Source organism: Hippopotamus amphibius, chromosome 3 (assembly GCF_030028045.1).
Source record: "Hippopotamus amphibius kiboko isolate mHipAmp2 chromosome 3, mHipAmp2.hap2, whole genome shotgun sequence".
Lineage (NCBI taxonomy): Eukaryota > Metazoa > Chordata > Mammalia > Artiodactyla > Hippopotamidae > Hippopotamus > Hippopotamus amphibius.
In genome coordinates this window covers 188,228,991-188,246,621 of record NC_080188.1, presented here as the reverse complement: position 1 = coordinate 188,246,621, position 17,631 = coordinate 188,228,991, and the positions used below count along the sequence as shown (strand labels likewise).

Here is a 17,631-nt window from a genome sequence, read left to right as displayed (position 1 = left end):
ACTGCCTCAATTTCCGTACTTGTGATTGGTCTGTTCGTGGTTTCTATTTCTTCCTGGTTCAGTCTTGGAAGATTGTATTTTTCTAAGAATTTATCCATTTCTTCCAGGTTATCCAATTTATTGGCATATAGCTCCTTGTGGTAGTCTCTCATGATCTTTCTGTGGTGTCCATTGTTATTTCTCCTTTTTCATTTCTAATTCTGTTGATTTGCATCTTCTCCCTTTTTTTCTTGATGAGTCTGGCTAATGGCTTATCAATTTTGTTTATCTTCTCAAAGAACCAGCTTTTAGTTTTATTAATTTTTGCTGTTGCTTCCTTCCTTTCTTTTTCATTTATTTCTGCTCTAATCTTTATGATTTCTTTCCTTCTGCTGGCTTTGAGGCTTCTTTGTTCTTCTTTTTCTAATTGTTTTAGGTGTAAGGTTAGGTTATTTATTCAATATTTTTCTTGTTTCTTAAGGTAGGACTGTATTGCTATAAACTTCCCTCTTATAACTGCTTTTGCTGCATCCCATAGGTTTTGGGTTGTTGTGTCTTCATAAATAGTTACAAAACCTGCCAAAACACAAGGAAAGTATTTTTCGTTCAAAAAAATTGACATTTGAATGTCACACAACACAAGAAACAATGCTTAGAGACATGTTATTGTTTCCGGAAGAAAAGTTGGTCAGTAAACTACTAAGCTGAAGACAAAAGACTGCCCTTTCCCAGGATCACAGTGCACAAAAAGCAAAATGTCAAACAACAGTATCTCAAAGCAAAATAAAGGTCTGAGGATGAAGCCAGCTCACTTGTAATCCTGTTAAGAACGAGAGTCCCCCATTAGGGCCAATGTGCTGGACAACACGTGCCAGCTCAGAATGCATGTATGCAGAATCTGCTAAGAATTCAACCAAGGATGCCGAAGGCATTCGCCAGCTGAGGCTCGTTTTTCTGGAACCATTTCTAATATCAGGATCAGGAAATCTGTAAACTGTGCAGCATCTTCATGGGGCCAACCATACTTTTCCACAAGTACATCAAAGAGGCTCCAGGGCTTCAGCTTGGTGAGGTGCCACAGTTCTCCACTGCGATTGAAGAATTCCTGAGAATATTTTCCGGATAGAGCAAAGTGCCTTGGGATACTGCCTAGCAGCTCTATGATGTGGGCTATGTGGTCTTCATCTCTGGAACAGTCTTCCTCAGAATGAGGTTCAAACAAATAATCTCCCATTGCCAGCTCAAATGCCATACATGCCGTACTCCAAATGTCAGCAGGTGTACTGTAACCTGCTCCTATTAAAACCTCTAGGGATCTATACTGACGCGTCTGGATGTCTTCTGTGAAGTGTTTATGCACCCAACAAGCATTTCCCAGGTCGGCAATTTTAACTCTAATTTTATCTGCATTCCGTGGGTCCAGGGGACTCACCAACAGGTCGGCTGCCCGAGTTTTTGTTTTTGGCAAATCCCTAGTGCTGGAGGCTGAAACTGTCCTGCTTCTGTCATGGGATGGACTGCTTTCCTCATGCTCGGTAAGCGGGGACCCCTCAGGAAGTGCAGAGCCACGAGCCACAGGTTCTAAGGGCCCAGAGAACAATGATGTAGAAAACTCTGGAAACTGTGACTCAGGAATTTTGTGTCATCCATTTGGCAATTCACCATTGAATTGTTCGTAGGAGCTGCTGTATGTGTAATCGCTTTCCGCATGTGGTTCATCGAGATTATACTCCTCGGGATTTGGGCAATCCTCCTCCTCATCGTCCTCATCATCCAGCTGCTGTTCCAGTAGGAAGGGGCCATTCTCAACATGGCCATTGGTTTTGGGTGATTCTATCCAGGTAGGGTCTATGTTTGCGAGTTCCTGTTCAACATCGTCTTCATCTTTCTCAGTGTTTTCCTTCTCACTGTCTTCTTTCTCCCCCTGGTCCTCAGCTTCACCATTGTTACTCGCAGTCTCTCCATTGGCTGCCTCCTCTAATCCTGCTGTTTTTAGGTTCACCTTTGGGGGTATTCATCATCTTGCTCATTGGAAGGTACAGCTGATGTGATGTTTTCTTCTATTACTTTCCTTTCAGCTTCTCGCTCCAATTCTTCTATTTCCTGCAGGCGCTTTTCCAGTAACTCAGCCTGCCTTTTCTGCTTCTTTTTCAGTTTTTTCTTTTTGTTTTTAGATATTTTTCCTATGGGTTTTTGCTGTGGAGCAGTACTCACTGCAGACCCCGAAGGAGGAGGAGCGCCTGCTTTCTGCCACTCAGTTGGCCTCATGCCGAGACCAGCTCGGCGACTCGGGGCGAGTGACGGGTGCCACAAGCTTAAAGAAACACAGACACAGATTTAAGAGAAAGATGGGATGGGGAGGGGGGGACTCAAGGACTCAAGACCTCTAGGATCAAGGGCCTTGCTGATTGATCCCACATTGCTTTTATCGAGCTCTCGGCATAGCCTAAGGGTCTAACACTCCCAGTTTCATCCCACAATCAAGGTTATCTTTGAAGTAAACAAACAAAGGCCTCATATGACTCCGGGCAATGATCTTTGTTTGCCTCCTGGGTCCCGATTGGACCTGGGTGTGGATTTGAGCTGGGCAGGGATTTGAGCTGGGTGTGGAAAGCAAAGCAGCCCTGGGGGCAGGAGACCTCTCTTAGAAGGATTAAGGGTCTGTGCCCCACCCCTGTTGGCCCCTCTGTGACTGTGCCTGTCTTAGGTTGTTCCTCCCTTGAGGAATCTTACCCGTCTCTGGCTAACCAGCCATCCTCCGGGGCCAAACAGGGTGATATGAGGTGTGCAAGTGAGAAAGGGGCTGCGCCCCCAGAGAGGGTCAATTTTCTGTTTCCACGGTAGCGTTTGCCCCCATGGTCTCCACACCCAGCACCCTTAGTTCCTCCGCTGCTCAAGCAGGACATCCTGCATCCAGTTGTTCGGCCCACATACTTTAATTACTTTTAGTAACATTTTCAAGGTTTCAGAAAGACTTCTGAGTGTTTTCCCACAGCCTCGGCTGCCATTCTTCTCACATATGCATCGTCCACACACATCAAAATGTTTTCTGGCTTTATGTCAGTATGAATGATCTTGCACTTACCGTGTAGATAATCTAACCCCTGAAGGACCTGTCGAATGATGCTCTTCACACAACGTACTAGGAGGCCTTGATAGTTGGATTTTATGATCCACTTGAGGAGATGGTGGCCAAGCACTTCAAAGACCATGCAGACATGTATTCCATTCATGCCTCAAATCTTGAAGTCATCAATTAGCTGCACTACCATGTCTTTATTTGGGTCACTGGGATCACTTTCTCGAACACATTTGAGCAACTTTATTTCATCCAAGCCTGTCTCTGTGTAATGCTGGGCACTTTTTACAACTTTCATTGCAACAAATCGTTTCCCCTGCATATCCCAGCACAGCCAAACAGTAGAGAAGTGTCCCCATCCTAGCTTCCTAATAACATGATACCGGCCATTGAAGAGGTCTCCAGTTTCCACTGGATGAGAGCCACCTTTGCAATAGTCGGCGGGGTCCTCCTGCTCCTCACGGTCTGACCCCAGGATCTCCTCCTCTGGCTCTGGGGGTCTGGCAGAGGTGGTGGTGGTGGTGGAGGGGGCGGTGCAGGAACCAAGGGAGCTTTCTGTGGAGGCTCCGGCCTTTCTGAAGAGGACGACTTCTCAGAGTTAACAGACATCAGGAGCTCAATCTTCTGCTTGATTTTTTTTCGGATGTTGCTGTCTTTTCGGCCTCCGCTTTCGGACCTGAATGGCCAGCACTTTCCGGGAGCTCATTCCGACGCGGGAGAAGGAGGCCGGGGGGCGTCGCGGCGGCGGCGGCAGCGGGTGCCGAGGGAGCTGCAGCCTCCACTCGCTCCGCCGGCCCGGAGGAGGCGGGAACCGCCGCCAGTCAATTTTTATTGTACTCTATTCCTAAGTCATATCATATTTGATCATTCTCTATAAAATGACCTACTGTTAAATTTCATTGTAAAATGTGTTTTCCAAGAATACTCATGGTAACTGCCCACTCTGTTCTCTAACAGCAACGTTGGTGGTAGTGGTAACATTTACATTATTTCAAACATTACATGAGCTTTGTATCCATTAACTTGCTTGATCTTCACTATATTTTTCTGAGTTTTAATCCCATTAAGCAAGTGAGAAAAACTGGTGAAATGAAATTTCCAATGTCTATACTGTTCCCTTCTTCCCAGAATAATCTTTTCTCATTTTTCATTTACTGAAATCTTAATAATCCTTTAATACCTTCAAATGTAACCTACTTTCTCAAGATCTAATTTCCTTGGTTACCATTTTCTCCATACCTTTCTCTCCGTTTCCACAGCATATTATTTGTGTGTACATTTCTCAGGTATTTTATTCTCCATTAAAAAGTATATTTTTTGATTCAATTTGATCCCTGATGGAGATCAAGGATTTAAAATATTGTTTTTAAAAATCAAAATGTCTAGCCTAGTGCTCTGTCTGTACAAGTTGCCCATTATAGGTTGAAAATAAATCAGAACATTTAGGGGAAAAAACACAAGGCCTGTAAGTGGACTAGGTGGCTCTTAACATCTCTTCTAGCTATACTTTATTTTATAAAATTGCATTTGACAGAAGAGAGGTCAGCCCAGACATTCAGGTACATAGCTGTTGTTTTTCTGAATTTGATAATGTGACTTGAAAAGTGTTTTAATATTTAGTTCACAAAGTATCTGCATAATAGAGGCATAAAACTCACATAATAAGAGTCTGTCAAGGTCAGATGAATCTGGACTAGAATCCCACTTTTCTTAGTGTGTATCTGTGCAATTTACTTCCTTAAACCTCAGTTTTCTAATTTGTCACATAGGGAGAGTCCAAGTAGTTACCTCAAGAGTTGTTATAAGGATTAAATAAGATACAACCTAGAAAGCACTTAAAAAAGTGCCTGGAGCGTAGTTTTAATGATGGTATTATATGAATAAAAAGATCGCACATGTAAAAATGGATAGATATACTTTATATTATATGTGATTGCTGTTCAAATATATAACACATAGTTTGTAGAGTTCTCCTTTTAGTTCTCACTATGTAGATAGCCTTCCCTACCTAGCAAAATGTATTAAGTTCCCATCACTGTTTTGGTGCATATTATTTTACCACTTTCATTCCTTTCACTTTGCTCTCCTCACCTCTCCCCACCCTGACTTCTGTTTTTTTTCCTTGCTCCTGCTCCATAGATACTACTTATTTCTTCTACTTTCATCTTACCTATTGGCTTGATATAAATGCATCAGAATAAGACTCTACCAAATTTTGTTGTACTGATTTACTAAGCATATTACCAACTTCTCTTGAGGGGGTCTCAGAAAACCCTGGAAGTACTAATCCCCTGTACTTAATTAACTAGACAACCATTTTTCCCATTGTATTTAATTACACTCAAATAGTTACAGCCAATTATACTTTTAATTCTCTTCCATTTTCAATTTGTTCTAAATTATTTGTAATCTGTGGTCCCCATTTTAACATGACAATGTGTATGTTAAAAGTTATTTATAAATTAAAAATCATTATGCAATGTAAAGTTTGTAATTGATAACAGTATTAGTTATTGCAAAAATACATTGGTGAATTTGAAATGAATGCTTTAAACTCAAATTGAATAGAATGACAATTTTGCTCAAGCAATAAGTTACAAATTCCCAGAATAGGTTATTATATACACAAGTTGGCAAGGATTTCCAATTAAATGTTAGAGACCATGAAAGAAATAGCCATTCACATATGATGTGACATTTCCCCCAAATATCACCCATATCCTTAGCTATTTCTTATTATCTGATGATACAAAAAGAGATTTAATTTAAGATTTGGGGTCAGTATTTTAGAGCTTTAATTTAAGAAATTTTATCTTGCTCTGCTTTCAAAACCTTTGTACCTCTCACATTTGTAATCTCTCAGTAACTTTGGGAAGAATCTTTTCAGAAGAAAACCTGAGAATATTGAAAATACTCCTTAAGGTCTATTTCATTTCCTATTTAGAGACACAGAGACAACTTAGATATAACTAGATCTACAACTAAGGTATTTTGAACTTAGGAAAAGCTGCTTTATTTATTTCAACACTCTAGGGTAGGGTAGATAAATTCAAGAGATCACTGAGATGCACATTTTTTTTTCAAATACCTCTGGGGAGCATATAAGTGTATTGTTAGAAATTCTCTATTTTGACTTGCCTCTGTGCTTTGATACCATTCCAAGATTTATTTAGCTTTCTGAAATGCATGTATATTCCCTTTTACAATGTCTCTAATTTATAGCTCATTTTCAACTATGTGGGGACTCTTTGGACTACTATTATGTTCAATTTTACAGTAACACAATTTATAAATGACCATCATTTTCTATTAAGTTTTGGCACCACTTCAAACGTGGTTGGTTACTGAAAGTTAAAAATGCCTTCATTATTAAGTGTTTTCATCTACAAGGTGACCTTAGAAATAGTTATCACAACTGGAATTTTCTGGACAGTCTTGATTTTAAATATTCTGTCCAATTAAAAGACCATATGCTTTGAATTTATATTCAGAAAATGTGATCAACATGCCTCCAGGCATGTGAATGTTCATTCTACTGGCACCATCCTTATTAGTTTTGATGTTTGAGTCTTTATAAACTCCTTTTGATCTGTGGGAATAGACTTTACATTTGTTTTATCCCTCTACTCTCTTTAGTTCCAACTTCTCCCTCTCTCATCTATTCAGTGTCACCAGTTTTTTTGTATTTTTATTTTACCTAAAAGATCAAATAAACTTCTTTTTATACAAGGAAAGCTTTTTTGTTTCTTTTTTTAAAAATAAAACTATAATGATTTAAGCTTTCTCACAGAATAAAGCAATCTTTATTCTGTATATTCTCAAAATGGCAGTGAAATTAATAGTGACATTTGGTTAATACTGTTTTCCAGATTCTGTGATTAACTCATTAACATTGCTCTTTGAATCCTCAAAACAAGTAGCGTTATTAGTTCTATTTTATTCCTATTCTTTTTGGTTTCAAACCTCAAACTCTTAATCATTATACTCTGCTGCCAACCTCCGTGTTTGCGTGTGTGCGTGTTTTCACAGATTTTATTATTTACCTCCTTGCAGTCTACCTTTCAGTTACCTGGGATTAATCTCTGTTCCATCAACATTCAGTGCCCTTTTCATTAGCCATGCCTGTGGATATAGTCTTTCCTTTAACCTTGAATGCTTTACTCACATTTCTCATATATGAACATTCTTGTCAGTTTTCAAGGCAGTTTAAACCCTGTTTCTTCTATGAAGGCTTCCCTTGTAATCAAGATGAAAATAAATGGCCTTTTCAAACCACAAAAATCTGTGATACTACATACTGACATGTGAGACTTGGGGCTTACTGTTTTAGTTCACTGGCACTCTTATTAGACTCCTGACTCCTAGAATCAAGACGAAAATACAGGATAACAGAAAATGCTTGGGTTTGAAAATGAAAGATATAAGTGTTTCAGATCAGGCTCTGGCATGAAGAACTGATTTACCAAGTGGCTAAGAAGATGTGAGAGAAATGGAAAGTCCTTAGTTCCTTACATTATGGAATCCTGCCCGTGGTTAATGAATTACTTACATTAGCATGTATTCATTCAATGTTTATGGACTTGAATTATGCCCTTTGTGTTGAAAATTCAACAACCATTTTGTAGTGCATCATGGGCTAATTGATTAATTTAAATTATTCTCACTTTGTGTATTTTGGATGACCTGGAGAGGGAAAAGTATAGGATAAGTAATGCTGGTTATGGTTGAGAATGACAATAAGAAGCCTTGGATTAGAAGGTGTAGGCTTTAGGTATTTTCAAAGAGGGAGGTTCTATGATTATACAATTAATGAGGTGGAGAAGCTGGGGAAGGGGAAGAAGGCTGAGGAAACAGTAACAAATGGGAAAGGTTATGAGGATTCAATATGACAGACTCATGATGCTGATATACTGATGTGGTCTTAGCTTGTAGAGGTGCTCTTTTAGTAAATAATTAAATGCCAGACATTGTGCTAATATCCTATTGTATTTCTTCCAAAATTTTTTGGTTGATAAAACATGTCAGAATGGTATTGAAATTGTTTTAAGCATATATGAAAAATATATTAGCATTGAAAGCACCACCAAAATGTATTTTCATTTCATCTTCGTGGACTAGCACTGGAATCACTATCTGAATTACAAATTAATGGCCTCAGAAAGCCTGTTTGCTTCTATAACCATAAGTATGAACTGTCAAAGTTTTCCTTGCTGAACCAGAAGTCAAGAGACAATAAAAAAGTCCCATGGAATCAATCGTAAATTCTTCAGGTTCAAAATATAATCTTCTTCCTTATTAATCCTTCTTATTGTGGGTTTTTTACTTTGTGTTATTTTAAATAGTTGTCACTTCGAACAGCAGTTTTCTTAAGAAAACAGGAAAGGTGAGCAACAACTAAAAGTAAGAAGAGAGAATAGATAGACAGGTAGAGGTTGGCCCTATCGTCCACTTTGTGTCTTGCAGCTGCAGTCCCTGAAGGCCGTTCTGTAAAACTGGGCAAAATTTCTAAACTACTGCACTAGAAGATTAAAATAAAATGCGTGAGATTAATTTCAGAAGTATATTTCATTTTTATTCTGAAGACTAATTTTGAGATTTAAAGTTTATTTTCATAACTAGGATTGAGTAACAATAATATTTTCAGATTGGCAAATTATAAATTAGAGAGAACAAAAGATCCTATAACTGGTATAATTTGTTTCTAAGGAACATGAGGTAACTCCCTTTATAGAAGCAATCTAGAAATTGCTAAAGGATCAATTACCCTTCAAATAATTCTTTGGCAGCAAGATCCCATTTAAAAATTTTCCTATCACATATATAAAATCCTATGGTACAATATAGAATAAAACAGAATAAATTTTGTAAAATAAAAATCGTAAGCAATGAATTTAATGCCAGTCATACCAGTCACTGGAAACTTTCTCCTCAAATTATTTTTTGTTGTAACTATATGAAAGATATATTCCACATCTCTGAAAATATATCTGGATCATACTTTTAAAAAAGTTTATTTATTTTTCTAAATAGTTGTCAAATACACATAACATAAAATTTACCATCTTGACCATTTTAAGTGTACAGTTCAGTGGTATTAAGTATATTCACATTGTTGTGCAACCATCACCGCCATCCAGCCCCAGAAATCTTTTCACCTTGTGAAAACTGAAACTCTATACCAATTAAACAATAACTCTCCATTGCCCCTTCCCCAGCCCCTGGCGAACACCTTTCTACTTTCTCTCTGTGACTATTCTACCTAGCTGCAATAAGTGGATAGCATTTGTCTTTTGCGACTGGCTTATGTCACATAGCAGAATGTCATGGTTCGCTCATGTTGTAGAATGTGTTAGAATTTCCTTCCATTTTAAGGCTGAATAATACTCCATTGCATGTTTAGACCACGTTATCCACTCATCTGTCTATGGGCATTTGGGTTATTGCCACCTTTTAGCTATTGCTGCTGTGAACATGAGTGTACAAATATTTCTTTGGAACCTAGCTTTCAGTTTCGGGGGGTGAGGGTGGGTGGGTGTATATCCAGAAGTAAAATAGCTGCATCATGTCGTAAATCTATTTTTAATTTTTAAGGTACCACTATATTGTTTTCCACAGTGGCTGCTGGGTGCACATTTCCACCAACGGTGCACAAAGGTCAAAGGTTTTGTTTTTTCACATCCTTGCCAACGCCATTACTTGTTTCCTTCCTTCCTCCCTTCCTTCCCTCTCTCTCCTTCCTTGCTTCCTTCCTTCCTTTCTCCTTCTCTCTTTCAAAGTAGCCATCTTAATAGGTATGAAGTGATATCTCATTGTGGTTTTGATTTGCATTTCCCTAGTGATTAGTGATCTAAGCATCTTTTCATATGTTCCTTGGCCATTTGTATATCTTCTTAGGAGAAATGTCTATTCAAGTCCCTTGACCACTTTTTAACCAGGTTGTTGGTTCTTTTTGATTTTGTTAAGCTAAAGGAATTCTTTAGGCGTGCTTGATGTTAACCTCTTACAAGATACATGATTTGAAAATATTATCTCCCATTTTGTAGGTTGCTTTTTCACTTTGTTGATTGTATCCTTTGATGAAAAAAAGTTTTAATTTTCATATAGTCCAATTTACCTATTGGAATATCTATCTATCTATCTATCTATCTATCTATCTATCTATCTATCTATCTATCATTGCCTATTTCAAAGATACAACTTTTGTCTTTATTGAGTCTCCATAGTGTATTTTTCTGTTATTACTTTGTTCTCTATTTTTTTCTCCTTTTTTCTTCTTTCTTGCTTTGATTTGTTATCTTTTTTTCTATTACAGGTGTACATCTAACTACTTTTCAGTATTTTGAGGGGTTTAATGTAAGCACTTGAATTTATAAATTTCATGCTCAGAACTACTTTAGCTGTGTCCAATAGTTGTTGACATATAGCATTGTTCAGTTTTAAATACTTTCTTACTTTTATGTTTTTGCTTTTTCAGATTTTTGCTTCTGATGATTTCTAATTTTATTCCCAGTTTAACAATTTAGAAACATTCAGTTTAGCATATTTAATTATTTTCATGGTAGAGACAATCTACCATGCTGCTGTAAATGGATACTTTGTTCATTATTTTTAATTATCTTTTTGTTACTATTTCAAAGCACAGATGCAAGGCAAAGGAAAAAGGAAGTTATTTCTAAATACAGAAGCTTTTTTGGAGGGGTAGAGATGAGCCATGCTTAGCATTATTGATGACTAAAATCTACCCTTGAACATATTTTAATTATAAAGAGAAAATTAGATTTTTAATTTCAGGAGTAAATACCATCATACTATGATAATAACATAGCTAGTTTAAATTAATATATGATATTTCTGTTTAATCCATTAACATATTAAGTGCATCTATGTATAAGACTCTTTGAGTATACAGAGGGAGTTGGGAATGTAACATACTCACTTTGGGACAGCCCAGACCTCTCTGAAATTTGACTAATAATATTATTCTCATTTTTAAGGATGATTTGAAGATGCATTTAATATGAGGTTCAGTTCATCACAGTGCATTCAATTTATAAAAAATCTAAAAATGTTTTAATAGCAATAATGTTTTAGTTTTTAATTCATGTTCTTAACTATTACTCCTTGACCTTAGCAATGCCATTTAACAGAGCCTAATTAGGACTTGGTTTCCAAGTCTGTAAAGTGACAAATTCACTAGACAAGACACAAAATATTTTGCACGCTGGGCTCCTCAGTACCATACAGTTTTCATTGTTTGGGAAATTAGTACTGCCAATAGTAATTTTCACTGATAAGCAAGGCTATAAAGTTTGAGCAATGATAACGACCAAGGTAATATTCTATAAGTATCTTTTATTTAGATAGCCTAGAAATATTTTATGAATCTTACACATAGGAATTACCACATCTACCTTTGAAATATAGCATTTATATAAACCATTTTACCTGAACTGGTCTCTTTACCTCATTCTTGTGTCTAACTGTAACTACTGTACAATGAATCTTGATTATTGGTGCTAAGTGAGCTCTAGCACAGAAAATAAACAACTGATTTACCCAGTTGGACTACAGAGACTTTTGTTATGTCGCAAATTGATCAGCTAAATCCAGGTCATGGCCATTTTCTCTAAAATGGTGCACGCTCCTCCACTGCCAGGGTTGGTTTTAATCCAAAAAGAATTCTGCTGTCTTGAAGAGGTAATTTATGTTTTTTGCTAGGTCATATTGCAAATAAATGATAAAAACATATGTTTCTGTTGCCTCTCAAACTCTTTCTTTTCTTTTCATTCCTGTCATTATGATTCTTGGCCTCACTTTTCTCACAACCTGAATGTTTCAGTGGCTTCCAAAATGGCTTATTTAAATTCAGATATCCCTTAGACCTGGAGGGCATTATGCTAAGTGAAATAAGTCAGACAGGGAAAAACAAAAACTGTATGATACCCCTTATATGTGGAATCTTAAAACTACAACAAACTAGTGAATATAACAAAAAATGAAGTAGACTCAGAGATACAGAGAACAAACTAGTGGTTACCAGTGGGATGGGGAGGGGCAACGTCGGGTGGGGGGATGGGAGGCATAAACCATTGGGTGTATGATAGGCTTAAGGATGTATTGTACAACACAGGGAATATAGCCAATATTTTGTAATAACTGTAAATGGAAAGTAACCTTTAAAACTGTATAAAATTTTTTAAAAATTAAAAAAGAAATGACATAATGATAACGTAAGAACACCACCACCAGCAAAAAATTCAGATACGCCTTTCTAGCCCAAGGGTCACCACAACAACCTTCTCTTCACTTGCCTTTTGATTATGTCATCTTTCTGCTCAGATGCTATCAATAGCATTTGCAGATCACAGAATATTTCTGTTGGGCAGTACTGACTCAAACACTGTTTCAGGTAGGTCAAGTATTTTACCTTTACTATGGCTTATTTTCATCATCTATAAATAATGTAAAAATGAAAATAATTATGTATGCCTTACAGACTTATTGTGAGTCTTCAGTGAGAAAATAGATATAAAGTTATCTATATCTTATTGTAATGATCAGTTTTCACAGAGTATTAGTTGAATATTGCCAACCAATCAACAAAAAAACTCAAGCAAACAAGCAACATTTTATTGTTAAAGTATATACCTATGATATGATGGTAGAACATAAAAGAATTTTCAGTATTTAAGTCCTTATAAAATAATATGAAACACATGCTATCTAGAGATATGCTTAATCTTGAGAAGTTTAAATGTATACATTTTCTTCTACAGAAGTATATAAATTTAAAGCAGGAAATCAGAAATATGAAAAAAGGACACGAATTTTTTAAGTGCATGTGCTTGATTTTATAGCATAGAAAATTAAGAATCTGAGTGATAACGTGATTTACTCAAGGTCATAAAACAATGTAGTACAGAAATGTGTGAGTACAGAATTCTTCCTCTGTGCAGGTTTCCATTTCTTAAAATTTTTTCTTTATCATTTTATTCAATACAGAGTGTTACTTCTCTATTAGATGACTACTTGTTACCTTTTATATGAATGGTTACTTGTGTTACTAATTTGTGGGAAATAATAAATCACCTGTGATTTTCTTTTGATTGTTAATTTCTTTTTTATATTATAGACTCAGTTGCTTTTAAAAATACCTAGGGGGAAAGAGAAGACACTTATTGTGTCTAAGTCTGTAATTAGGAGAACTGAGTCATCTTCCATTAATGGAGCAAATTACTGGCAATTTTCCAATTTGCCAGATTTTCACATACATCATATGAATAATTGAATAATGAGAATAAGCCAAATCCGGGAGTGTTAATTTTAGTTGGGTGAATTCAATGCCATCTGGACTTCTGGCTTTACTAACTTTTCATTGACCTAGTTCTTACAGAAGAGTCTTAATACCTAATTTATAAAATAGTTATTCAAGCTCAACCCAAAATGAGGAAAGTCACTTATTCAAATACTTAATTGGAATTTTATTCTAAACTTTATAAATTAATCAGTGTCTGATTTTTGGCATTAAAAATTCATTTCTTTTCATTGTCAGTTTAATAATTATATAACAATTTAGCCTGATGTCTTAACATTTAACTTATATTTTCTTACCACCTCCCTTTTCAGTCTTTATTTACTATTATTTTTGTAGTATTTACTTGCTGCCTCTGATTAGATCAGCTTTACCAAAAACATAGTCACTTTCAACCTCATAGTCACCTTAGCCATCTGGATTCTTTCTTTCCTATGAAACATTTTCATTAAATTATCATCAGAAGAGTCATCATACAGTTTAACTTAGGTTTCTATGGACCTCAAAATATTAATGTTTCTACAAAATTCAATTAATTATTCTCTGGGGATCCTCTTGGCATGATCTTTCTGTTAAACTTAACAAAAACTTAATTTCCATCTGCTGCTAATGCTTAAACTTCATAAATTAAAATATGTTATCTAATTAGAGTTGTCATTAAGTCCTCCACCAGTACAAAAAAATTGCCTTGGAATCCCCCACCCCATTTCGATGGTAATAAGACATTTATTTTAGATGTTAAAATTAAATTTACATTTCTCTAAAGTTTGTTCATTGAAGCAAACACTATTAAAAGTCTACACATTAAAAAATATTTTATGGTCATCATTAATTTTGCTTTCTAATAAGCACTAAAATAATATTCAGCAGATAGAAGCTGAATATTTTCTTCATTCTAAAATCACATTTGCATTCTATTTGAGTATGTATAGCATTTAACTATTAAAAACATTCTTATTTCAAGGAACTCTGTAGTTCTGAGGTTCTTGCCTATTTTTCACATTTGTAGCCTGAGTAACCAACAAGATGAATTCTTTCTCTGGGAGGCATGGGCAATATTTAAAATGTGAGAAGTAAGTAATTAAGCCATATATTATATGTTATTACTAAGTCACATATTAGACCAATTTTTGTTGTTGTTCTTGGCTGTTGTAACTAGTTTTAGATTGTTTTTGTTATTGACTTTATTGTTTTTATTCAGTGTGAGATTTTTTTTTCCTTGTAAAGTGTTTGGTAATCATTAAAACTTTCCATTATAAAAAAACAAAACTTGAGCCTATCAAATTTATCACCAAAAACACTTTCACCATAGACATCTAGGGAAATATTCAAGCCTTTCCTATGCATGCACAGATAGAGAAATGTGGTTTTACATCAATATTATACATAATTAAATTATACATTTTATTGGAAAATTCTTGGTTTTGTGTTCCCATTTTATTTATTTATTTAATTTTTTTAAGCTCTTTATTGGAATATAATTGCTTTACACTCTTGTTCCAGCTTTTGAGGTACCAAAGTATTTATTCTTTTATTGAAGTATAGTTGATTTACAATGTTAATTTCTGGTATACAGCAAAATGATTCGTATATATATATATTCTTTTTCATATCCTTTTCCATTATGGTTTATTATAGGGTATTGAATATAGTTCCTTGTGCTATACAGTAGGTGCTTGTTCTTAATCTGTTTTATATATAGTAGTTTGTATCTGCTCACCCCAAACTTCTAATTTACCCCTCCCCCACCCCCTTTCCCCTTTGGTAACTATAAGTTTGTTTTTTTATGTCTGTGAGTCTGTTTCTGTTTTGTAAATAAGTTCATTTGTGTCATATTTTAGATTCCATGGTGTAGCATGGTATTTGTCTTTCTCTTTCTGTCTTACTTCACTTAGTATGATGATCTCGGTCCATTCATGTTGCTGCAAGTGGAATTATTTCATTTGTTTTAATGGCTGAGTAATATTCCATTGTATATATGTACCACATCTTCTTTATCCGTTCATCTGTCGATGGACATTTAGGTTGCTTCCATGTCTTGGCTGTTGTAAATAGTCCTGCAATGAACATTGGGGTGCATGCATCTTTTTGAATTATGATTTTCTCTGGATATATGCCCAGGAGCAGGATTGCTGGATCATATGGTAGCACTATTTTTACTTTTTTGAGGAACCTCCATACTGTTTTCCATAGTAACTGCAATAATTTACATTCCTACTGACAGTGTAGAATGTTTTCTCCACACCTTTCCAGCGTTTATTATTTATAGACTTTTTGATGATGGCCATTCTGAATGGTGTGAGGTGATTGTAGTTTTGTTTTGTATTTATGTAATGATTAGCAATGTTGAACATCTTTTCATGTGCCTTTTGGCTATCTGTATGTCTTCTTTTGAGAAATGTATATTTAGGTCTTCTGTCCATTTTTTGATTGGGTTTTATTTTTTTTTCATATTGAGCTGTATGAGCTGTTTGTATATTTTGGAAATCAATCCCTTGTCAGTAGCATCATTTGCAAATATTTTCTCTCTTTCTGTAGGTTGTCTTTTCATTTTGTTTATGGTTTCTTTTGCTGTGCAAAAAGTTTAAGTTTAGTTAGGTTCCTAATTAGAGCAGTGTAATACATGTCCAAATCCTGTTAAGGTCTCTATAGGAACTTTTAAGATTCTGGCAGATGGGTGTGGAGATCTACTGATCCTGGAGCTGTTCGAGACAAGTATGTAAGTTCCCTTGCTTATTAAATTGCCGCCTACCAATCTGGAGTGGTCTGCCTCTTTCTTTGGTATCTCCTTGCCCTGTGTGTACAGAGTCCAGTTTAGAATGTCACGGGGATGGGGGAGGGTGGGAACTAACAAGAAGGAAGGGTGAAGATGTTGGTAGGGAACAATTCATGGATAGGCTTTATGTCACACTTACTGTATAGGAACTTATCTGTGGTTCTGAAACTTTAGTATGGGTAAGAATTGCCTGGGCTGTCTATGAAAAATATAACCCATTATCTACTCTCAGATATTTTAATGTCTTTTACTTTATTTTTTATTATTTATTTATTTATTTATTTTATTGGCTGTGTTGGGTCTTTTTTGCTGTGCGTGGGGCTTTCTTTTAGTTGCAGTGAGTGGGGGCTCCTCTTCATGTGGTGCGTGGGCTCCTCATTGCCATGGCTTCTCTTATTGCGGAGAACGGGCTCTAGGTGCGTGGGCTTCAGTTGTTGCAGCACATGGGCTCAATAGTTGTGGATCATGGGCTCTAAAGCGCAGGCTCAATAGTTGTGGCACACAGGCTTAGTTGCTCCGTGCCATGTGGGATCTTCCTGGGGCAGGGATCAAACCCGTGTCCCCTGCATTGGCAGGCGGATTCTTAACCACTGCACCACCTAGGAAGCCCCATGTCTTTTAATAATTAGCAATGTTGAACATCTTTTCATGTGTCCATTAACCATTTTTATGTCTTCTTTGGATAAATGTCTATTGAGGTCTTCTGCCCATTTTTTGATTGGATTGTTTGTTTTTTTGTTATTGAGTTGTATGAGCTGTTTGTATATTTTGGAAATTAAGCCCTTGTCAGTTGCATTGTTTGCAAATATTTTCTCTTAGTCTGTATGTTGTCTTTTTGTTTTATTTATGGTTTCCTTTGCTGTGCCAAAGCTTATAAGTTTGATTAGGTCCCATTTCTCACACTTTAATCTTAACAAATAGCATTTTTATACAGTCATGTAACTTTTTTATAGATTATTACAAAAACCCTATCTTTAAATGAACACATAACTCATCCTCAGATTACTCCAATTATACTTTTATAAATTAAATTCTTCATTTAATTACAAATGGATAGTTTTTCCATCTGACTTTGTTTCCTAGTTTACCACTTTTATATTCCTATATATTCCAAAAACTCTAAAAGATTTTTAAATATTGAATACACTTTGTTTTCTTTCCACAGATATTCAGAAAGGTGTGGAAATATGGTAGAAAGGATTTTTAACTCACCATTTTTCACAGACAACGGTATTAAAAGCTGTAAAAACTCCTCCTTAGCATTTAACAGGATTATTAGCCTCTCAGCAGTGTTTTGTATTTAATAATACAATTACATTTTAATATCCATTATAAAATAAATGAAAAGTAATTTTAAAATATTAGCATTGTTATAGCAGTCCTGCTTCAAGGAAAAATGTAGGTATAATTTTCTTGATTTCTCCCACTAAGCACAGCTAAAAAAAACCTGGATGTGAGATATAAGACAAAACTAAGGAGACTTTA

General features: G+C 35.8%; 1 protein-coding gene and 1 pseudogene across 2 annotated transcripts in view; one reads left to right on the top strand and one right to left on the bottom strand.

The window, feature by feature from the left end:
* Positions 1-17,631, top strand: part of BRINP3 (BMP/retinoic acid inducible neural specific 3) — a 431,062-nt gene that overhangs the window by 177,996 nt on the left and 235,435 nt on the right. The window lies entirely within an intron of this gene.
* Positions 793-3,667, bottom strand: LOC130850170 (SRSF protein kinase 2-like; annotated as a pseudogene).